The sequence below is a fragment of the Strix aluco genome, chromosome 14 (assembly GCF_031877795.1).
Source record: "Strix aluco isolate bStrAlu1 chromosome 14, bStrAlu1.hap1, whole genome shotgun sequence".
Taxonomy (NCBI): Eukaryota; Metazoa; Chordata; class Aves; order Strigiformes; family Strigidae; genus Strix; species Strix aluco.
This window is the reverse complement of record NC_133944.1, coordinates 18,884,632-18,893,951: the sequence shown is the minus strand read 5'-3', so window position 1 is coordinate 18,893,951 and position 9,320 is coordinate 18,884,632. Positions and strand designations below refer to the sequence as shown.

At 40.7% G+C, this 9,320-nt stretch overlaps 1 long non-coding RNA gene across 1 annotated transcript; it reads right to left on the bottom strand.

The window, feature by feature from the left end:
* Positions 1 to 205: 205 nt before the first annotated feature.
* LOC141929907 (uncharacterized) lies at positions 206 to 8,713 on the bottom strand. The gene is made up of 3 exons (XR_012625141.1): positions 8,598 to 8,713; positions 352 to 440; positions 206 to 250 (listed from the first exon to the last, which is right to left on the bottom strand). It is a non-coding gene; the product is annotated as an uncharacterized LOC141929907 (long non-coding RNA).
* Positions 8,714 to 9,320: the final 607 nt, after the last annotated feature.

The window sequence follows — 9,320 nt, the reverse complement described above, 5'->3', positions numbered from 1 at the left end:
AGTGGTTTTGTTGAATTTCTGAGTGCCAACCTTCCATCCTTCATCCTGCTTCCTTCTCCCATTCTGGCTGTTAAAAAGTATTGAGCAACGCTTAGCACAGATTTTAAAATAATCTCATAGCTATACAACATATATTTTAACTAATCAGGGAGGAACTGCAAAGTTATAACAATAACATGCTAATCAGGGCATTTACTCACTGTCATCAGCTCTGTCTGTTCCTGGGTGAGTGTCAATTTATTACATCTCACTGCACATATAATAATGGGGGAAAAAATGTAAAGAATGATACACATATTTAAAGTATGTAAATAGACAGCTATATACTATGCACGCCTCTAGATGAATTACATCAGCCAATTTCACATTAAGAAGTTCCATAAAAGCAGTAAAATTACGAGAGAAAACTCAGTCAAGGACTTTGAAAACGTTGTCCATTTCTGAAAAAAATAAAAAAGCAAGCAGAGTTAAAGGCATGAACTTCCATTTAGCACGGCTTACCACATTAAAAAAAACACCCCAGTTATAAAGCACTGGGGCACCCTTTGTTGCCTGCCGCAAGTCAGATTGCTTTCCCCAAGACTGATGTAAAGTATTTTTGCAGGACAGCAGATTCTGAGAAATAGAGGGGTTCAGCAGTAGAGCGTAATTAGCACTCTCTAAAACTGGAGCTCCAATGTAAACAGCTCGAGTCTTCATTGCACAAAGCAAACAAACAATCCCAGCTGAGAATTCCCTGGCAGGGCTCGAGCAAATACGGCCCTCGCTGCTGACTGCTGTTATTGCTATGGTTGCTTAATCTAAACAGACAGCAGCATGTAAAAATGTAAATATTTGATATTTGTTAATACAGTCCTAAGTTATTGCTCTAGCTGGCTGTTTTGGTTTTCATGCATAGGGACGCCTATGTGCAACCCAGTCTTCATAGATTTCAGTAGAGGAGTATTTTTAAGAAGCCATTATCTAAACTGCTGATGTAATAAGGCACCGGTATATGAAATACACTTAATAACTCAACTTTAGTTATTTATTGTGAACGAGGGTGCATTCTCCTTGATTCCATTTCCCAGCGAAATATAAGTGGAGCTTTCATCATGAGTGCTTGAATTTATGGCAAGCAGACCAAGTGACATTAAGAAAGCCACACAATCCCTTCATTCAGGCTTTAATAAGGAAGCCAAGGAAAAATTATCCAAGCTGGTTTGCGGGTGACAGCACAAGAACTTTTTGGAGTCAGAAAGTTAGCACGGAGGCTCCCTGTCAGCCCATTAAAAAGCAAGGTTGGCATTCCCAGATATTGGAACCATGTGTGCAGAGGAATTTTTCTTCTGGTAAGACATTCCAAATATTGTCCCAGAGCCAAACACTTCGGTGTTAGACTAATTTAAGCAGTATGTTGGAATCAGCTCTCAGGACTTTGATCATATGGAGATCGTTTGTTACAAATTGAACTAACCCAGTCTCTATTTCTGGTGGATCAGAACTATGGATTTGTTGAATTAAATGCCTCATTTAATGCAGTTTGCACATGAAAAGAAAGCTGCACTCAGGAATCTGATAGTGAATTTTTCACCTAACCAACAGGTCTACTTTTTTATTACTTTTAAACCTAATCCATACTCAGTCCACACTGTTCTTAATAAGCCCGGGGCTGTTTGGAGTGAAGGTTTAAATCAGCTCGTATGTTATGGGGGGAAAGCATCACTGAATTATCAAACCGTGTAATAAGGAACACATTTGAATCCAATTCAAGAAATAATTTTATGAAGAAAAATAAATTAGTCCTCGGTTGTTATTTACCATCCAAATAGCGCAGTGCTCTTTCATGACAGCAGTGGAGGGAAAGCTGAAAAATGATTTTGCAGACATACAATTTTCTCCCTGCCTCTCGTTGCTGTCCCCATTTTTGCAGCTGAACTATTGTGAGGGTTAAAAGTGCACAAAATAAAGCATTTCCACATATGGCTGCACTTTCTTTTCATTTCTTGAAGTTATAATGTCTTTAACTGTTGATAATGATATTATAAACTGTCATTTAGTGCATTTTGAGTATATTAAATACATGAAACAAAGATGTGTAGTTCCAGCTGGACCCTGATCAGAAACACTGAGATCTGATTCACTAAAACGGCAGATAGGCATGTGCAGGGCTTGCAAGGAGCGTTGTGGAACAGGTAGTAGTTGCAATAACAGTGGAATATAATAATAGAATAAAACAAAAGAACCCAGTGTCAATTATTACTCTAGGAGTGGGACAAAACTGAAAAACAGGTACCCAAATGATAATAGAAGAGTCATTGGCATGCTGCTATACAGTGAGCTGACTTGACAGGACTCAAGTATATCACAGTTCTCTGCCTTGGGGAACTCAGGATTTACACCATTTTCAACACATTTTCATCTGGAGTCTCGCACAAAATAAAAATGGGAACACCAGCAATTCCCAGGAATCCTTCCTCTTGGTCCCATGGGAATCTACACAACAGAGCTTATTTTGAAGGAAATGGGAACCCTGGTTTCTGCCCAGAAGGGGCAAAATTAATGTCTCCAAATTCACTGCTTTGAAAGGACCCTCTAGCCGAGTTGAAAATCTCTGATATATGGATATAATTTTTGAAGACACATCTTACTATTTGGCTGGTTTAGCAAAGAGATAACATGCCTTGGTATAAATATCCTCAGCCCCTTGGTGCCATTACAGGCATATCTGACCACTGCAGCTGGAAAAGGAATGAAACTGAAGGTTTAAAAGAAAAAAAAAATCAGAAAATCACTGTCCAGATAAAAGCCCTGAGCAAGACCATTCCTTCTGAATAATCAAAACCTTTATTGGGTCTTAGAGACAGGAACAGAAAATAGTGACATGCAAATAACATGGAAATACCCTAAGCTTGACCAAGGCAAGCTCAAGCCTCAGCTCATGCGGATCACAGTGTTTCCGCTGCGTTAACACATGTGCTAAGGAAACTGGCCCGAGCCTACACTGTCCTTAACCAGGCCACGAAGAGATGATCATGAGATTGCCACAACTGGTGCAGAACACAAGTCAGATGAGGCAAGCAATAAGTGTGGTCCTGTGCTCCAAATCCCAGCCTGGGGGGAAGCAGGAAGGATCTCTCATGGATTGTTCCTTCTGTCTCTCATTGCATGCACAGAGCAGAGTTCATCTTTCATAAAGAAAAGGGAAACTGTTTCTTTAAAAAAAAAAAAAAAACAGTTGTATAGCAAATACTGATTTATACACACACACACATATATATATTTTATTGGCAAATAAAGAAAGATCAGATCTTTAATGAAATCAGGATGGGTTTGGGAGGTGAACTTGAGCTGAACTCCCCAGATTTTCATGGAACTTCAATTAAAAGAGTTTCAGAGGAGTTGCTGAAAGCCAAGCACTTGCCATTGAAAGCTTAATTTAAAATGAGAAGCATTTTTATACCACATTTCCCAGAGAAATTCCAGCCCTGATCCTAATTATGTATTTTTTTTCTTGAATGATAAGTTTTTTTTCTTTTTCAGATAAGCTGTATAACAATGTATGTAAGTTTTATCCCCAGCTGTTATGACCAGTGCACACACAGTGGCTACACTGACAGAAGAGCCCATCATTATTGTTCAGAAAATGAATTTACCCTCTCCACTCTAAAACTAGTGGTGAAATTTCAGTCAGCTCTTGTTATCATGTGCAATATATAAGGATTTAGATGTCTGATAAATGCTATGACTAGCAAAAATGTGGTTTTGGGGAAAAGAGTGAAATCTGGCTTCAGAAAACGAAACAGAACAAAATAATTAAAAATAAAGATGGTGGTTTAATTTCTGCTTCCCAGCCTATTCTCATACAATCCTAGGAATACGAGGTTAATACAAAGCCTCACTGTAGGGCCCTTTTGAATACCAGTAGAATCATGCAACTCAATCCTCGAGCTTTGCTTTGAAAATGTATCCCTCACTCAATCAGATGCACTACAATTCAGTCTGAGCATCAGCTTCTGGGTGTGGAAAGGGGACACTAACAATGTTTGAAGACCGACCAAAACCGTACAGTGGATCCTAGAGTATCAGTGGCCTGAATCCATTAAGGGAAATGATCTTGTTTTAACCAGGTACCGGGAAATAAATTACTTCAGAAACCATTTAAATAAATAATACTTTATTGTATAATGAAACATGATGGAATAGAAATTATTCTGAAACTTGTTTTAAGTAATGATGGGGAAATGTGTGCCTAAAATAACAAAATCCAGCACTGTGTCAGGGACACAGTTACCAAGACAAACTTTATGTGCTGTGGGGTTGAACCTCTCCCTCTGCCCAAGTTATCTGCAATGCAACCGAATAATAACAGATCTGCAAACTATAGCTGTGCTCTTGTGGCTGTCATGTAAGGAGCAAGCACTGCAGTTTCACAGTCTCACATACAAATGGCAACAATAAATAGACTGAAAGGCCTTGTTCCAATTAAAACATTAATTTCTCATATTTCTTCTAGTTTTCATTTTACTCTGATAATTTCTTCTGTCCTCACTGTAGACCAAAGACTTTTAACTCACTTAGGAAAAGGTAAAAACAAATGGTCCTCAAAGACTTCCCAGTCTCCTTCCCTTCCCAGATGCTTTGTGAGGAGCCTCAAGAGGAGGTCTTCCTTCTTTCACCCTTTTGGGACATCAGCCATGTCCTAGTACCTTCTCTGACCTCACTGCATTCAACAGTTGTGGGAAGTAAACTCCAAAACTGTGCATTTTTGTAGTCCAGGAGATGAACTTAAAGTTCAGATTGCCAAACACGGATGCTAGTAAAGTTAGTGTGCTGTATTGTCTCTTATGGGGCTGAAATACAGTCTTAAAATTGTCTGAATACTCAGAATATTCAACCTCTCATTGTTCATCCCCCATGAGATCCTCATTTATTTCACAGGGGGGGATCCTGCCCTGCTGAAATTTCATAGTGTGAGAGCATCAGGGGGCAGCCAGCCATTTCCAGGTTGGTATTGTGTGACTTGGTTGGTGATTAATGAGAAAGTCCTACCAGAGCCTAGGACCAAAAGACGTCCTGTTAACGTTCATAGCCACCCGTGCACGACCAGATATCCCACAGGACAAATGTGAGGAGGCTCTGGAGAGTGGAATGGCTGAGGCTTTGCTGGGTTGAGCAAAGCACTCAGTTTGTGTTGGCTGGATGTCTACTGATGAAGCAGTAGACAGCTAGTGCATCATGGACAGACCGCATCTGATCTCACATACAGGCTGCCCGACGACAATTTTTATACCTACAGAGTGGTGGTACAAAAAATCAGATTTCTGCACAGTGTGTTCAAGAGATTTTGGGTTGGTACCGGAGGCCCCACCACTGGGACTGACATACCATTGAACCATGTACTAGGACAAGCATTTAATATAGAAACAGATAACCTGGTACAAGTTAGGGGAAACAGCTTGTGAGCTAGTGACTCCCCCTCAGTCTGCTTCACAGACCTGAGCTAACACAAGCTAAATCAGGCTGCTCCCAAGATGTCCAGGATTTCACAGCTAACGAGAACCTTCCAATGGAGGTTTTCAGCCCACTACAACGCAGCAAGGGGAAAATCAAAGCAGATTTTTCTCCCTGCTCATACCTTCCATTCATACAGTTTCCTATTTTACAAAGAGACTGACACTATTTAAAATGCCAGATCCATTAAATCTTTTGTTTTCTCTAAATAAGAAAGAAAATGGTTGCTCATAGTTTTATGGGAAGCCATCAATCTTTCCCAAAGTGACTTACTGTACTGAAGAAAATAAACATTGCTGTATATGTAAAGCAGAGCAGAAAAGCTGAAGTCATGAGCAAAGCCCTGCTTTCTTCAGCAGTAGCAACATATTAAAGACAAATGTAGTCCACTGAAAGTGACATAAATAAGTGGATTTCCCATCTGAAACATTGTTTTTAGCAAGAGAAGCTTTTAATCCCCTTAAGTTCATTTCTAATCTGTCTTGGAAGTGCTTGTCTAAAGAATATTACATTGATATAAAGGATTTAATTTATTAAAACTAAACAGCAGCCAGCATACTACTAAAGAATATCTTGTACGCAGTACTCTCCCAAATGAATAAAGCTGCTACAGGTAGAAAAAAAATGCACAAACACTTGGCACAGCATTCATTAAAAATTCACACATTATGTTCCTGTGCTCTCCTGCTCGCTGTGCTTTTCCCAATAAAGCAAACACTTTAGAATTCATAATACCTCTTTATCCCATGTGCACAAGTGACCTCCTCTCCTTTATGCACCTAGCAAATGAACAAGTACAAAAGGGAATAGAGTAAGCAGAAAACCAAACATGCCCTCTCCTACCCAAGAGCATACAAAGAGGGCAAGCAGAGGTTCTCGAAAGGGTTTAGAGCAGCCTCTACCAAGATGCCAGTGCTCTCACTACCCAGCAGTTTTGCCCGGTGCACACCGCGTAGACAGCATCAATTATACAGTTCGTCAGTCAATTAATTTTAAGGGATCTTTCTTAAAATAGCAGTTGAAGGAAACAAAAGTTGCCTTCAAACTACATTTAAATCACTTGTTAGCCACAAGTTTGGCAGACTATTTAATAAGCAGCAAGAAGTCAACCACCAAATGACAAAATGGCCTTCTTGTCTCTTCCTGAGGATATGAAAATTTCTCCATGTTCTAGCAATGAACCTCGAGACATCATGAGACATCTCCCTGGTTTCTCCATGAGTGCTTTCAGTATGTAAGGTGGTATCCAAACACAGTAGTTTCAAACAAGGCCCCAGAGATCTTTTAATCCTACACTCCAGTCATGGAAAAGACTTCAGAAATTTTGTGAAAATTAGTAACCAACTGTCTTAAGGGAAGATTTAGTCCACAAGGAACAACCTACATTTTCAAAAACGTACTGTTATGTATAAGGCCTCTTTCCTGAACTATGCAGTTCAATATAGTATAGATTTTCAGGCTTTTTTTCCCGTGTCTTGCCAAAAGAGATGTTATTTATGGAGAAAATTCTGCTCCGCTATGGCACAGTGTATGCATTGTGACTCATCTTACATTACACCCATTGATTTCTTCTGAAGTCACAACGGAAGCATACTGTTGCAAATGAGATCGGTATTTGGTCACATGTTGTTATCACACTGGATCTTAGATTAAATTATACATGGCATAGTTTCTGTTCATTTTAATAATGGCCAGCAGCCATACTGCCTCCATTTCGAGCCCACGTAACTTATGTCATATACGGTCAAGATCGGACAGCACTGGAAGTTCTCCAAAGAAAACCACAAAGCAGGTGGAGGTATTATTCAGGGATTAAGATTTTAAACCTGCAGAGAAACATCTTCATGAGGAGTCAGTGTATTGTAGGTGTTTTTCACAAGGTAGTCTTGGATCGGTGCTGATGCTGACTAAACACCCCCTAACCAGACTGACCCCCCAAAAAAAAGAGTCAGCAAGTCATGCTGGTTTTTGCCCTACTACATGACACCAAAATAAAGCTATTCTCAAACTATTACATGCACGCAGTCGTGGCAGTTCTAGCAGTAGCAGCACATGGTTGTGTGAGAAGGAGGACTGGCTTTCCTGACGTCTTGCAAAAGAAAAAGTGTCCATGAAACTGGGGGTATTTCATAAGAAACCATTTTAATCTGGGTGTTATGTATGTGCACATTTTAACACAAAAAGCAAGGACAATGACAAAAAACCTTTTCTTTAAGGAAAAAATGAAATAACACAGACAGTAAAGGCTTCTTTCTAGTAGGAAATGCATTTTCTTCCCTGCATTCTTCCCACCATTTTAGATGGTGCTGTAGCACAGTCAAGTGGTACCTACTGACATTTTTATTTTGGGTAAAAGCCCATGAAAATATTAAAGCATGAACAAGTCATCAAGTCAGTTTATGAATCAATATACAGATTTCCTCCATGCCCATAGCTGATTTCCATAACCATGAGCGTGCTGAAATCCTGTCTAGATGCCAAATCAATTTTTCTTATATACGAACATCACAGCTACTTGAGAAAGGGAATCTGTGCCAAAAACCTCACGCTCTTAACTAATTATTTCTGTGACTCCCTCCTTGCAAAGCACAATGACTGCCACATAAATACACACAACATTTATTAGGAACAGGCACACTTCCCACAGGTTCAGCCTGAGTGCAGCAGCATCCCTGACAAGCTCATCTTCCTGAACTGTGCAGCCAGCCTTTATCACAAGAAATAGTTCTGCTTTTCCCAGGACTTTTTTGCTGTGAAGTAGTCAAGCACTTATCATATCAGGCAGGGCAGCCAGGAGGGTATGGAAATTTGCAGCTCGCCATAGAAGCATCCTGCAGAGAGCTGTTGTCTGGCATTTGCCTTTGCTGGTCATTGCTATTGGTCTTGCCCTCCCATGTGCCTCCCCAGCATAACATCCAGAGAGGTATATCTCCTCACAGATGAAAAACCTGTTAGATCTCCTCCCGGACCCAAATGTATTGATAATATCAATTTGCACTTAGTTTGTCCTGAAGACTTTAGCCCCTAACATGGCTGGATTATGGAAAGGAAGCACTAGTGCTGCTGGGAGACTCTACTGTAACGCCTTTGCCACGCAGCCTTACCTTTGGCATGCTGATGGGATGTCTCAGCATTCGCAGCAGCTGAGCTCCCCGTGAATTCATTGCAGCATCTCCCTCTCACCCAGTCCAGAGCTGCTGTCTGTGGCAGTGACGTGCACAATTCTTCATGTAAATAATTTCCAAATGGAGGTACTCGTTATTAGTGCAGGCACTTCTGAAAGTAAAAGCAAACAGCATTTGGCAGCAAGAACTATTAATGAGAGTGTCATTAGGGAATTAATTCTGCAAACCACACGGCGATTTGCAGGGCATTTCCTTGCAAGGCATCTCAGAGCAGATGTTGTGCAAGTACCACTGACATGGAGCAGGCAAAAAGTGAGGTTAAAGTACCGAGCCAGCAGAGATGACCAAGTAGGGAGGAAGACAAGAGGTTGTCAGGACAGCAGGGCCTGAGGAGATGTGGGTTGGTATCGGCAGACCAAAAGTATGCTGATGTAATGAACTACCATTGCACAACAGGGACGTTGCTGGGAGAGGTGATGGTTAGGGTTTGGTTCCAGCCTCCAGACACTGCTGGGCTTTCTGGATTTGAGGCACCATTACGCTTCTGCAAGTGTGTGTGCGTGTGTGTGTGTGTTTAAGCATGGGGAACCGCATCCAGGCTAACTCTTCTAGGCTAACCTTGAATCAGCAAGTCTTGTTAAAAGAACATAAGGTCAGTGATAGACTAATGACTCCTGTGGGGTGCCCCTCTTGTTTCTCGGT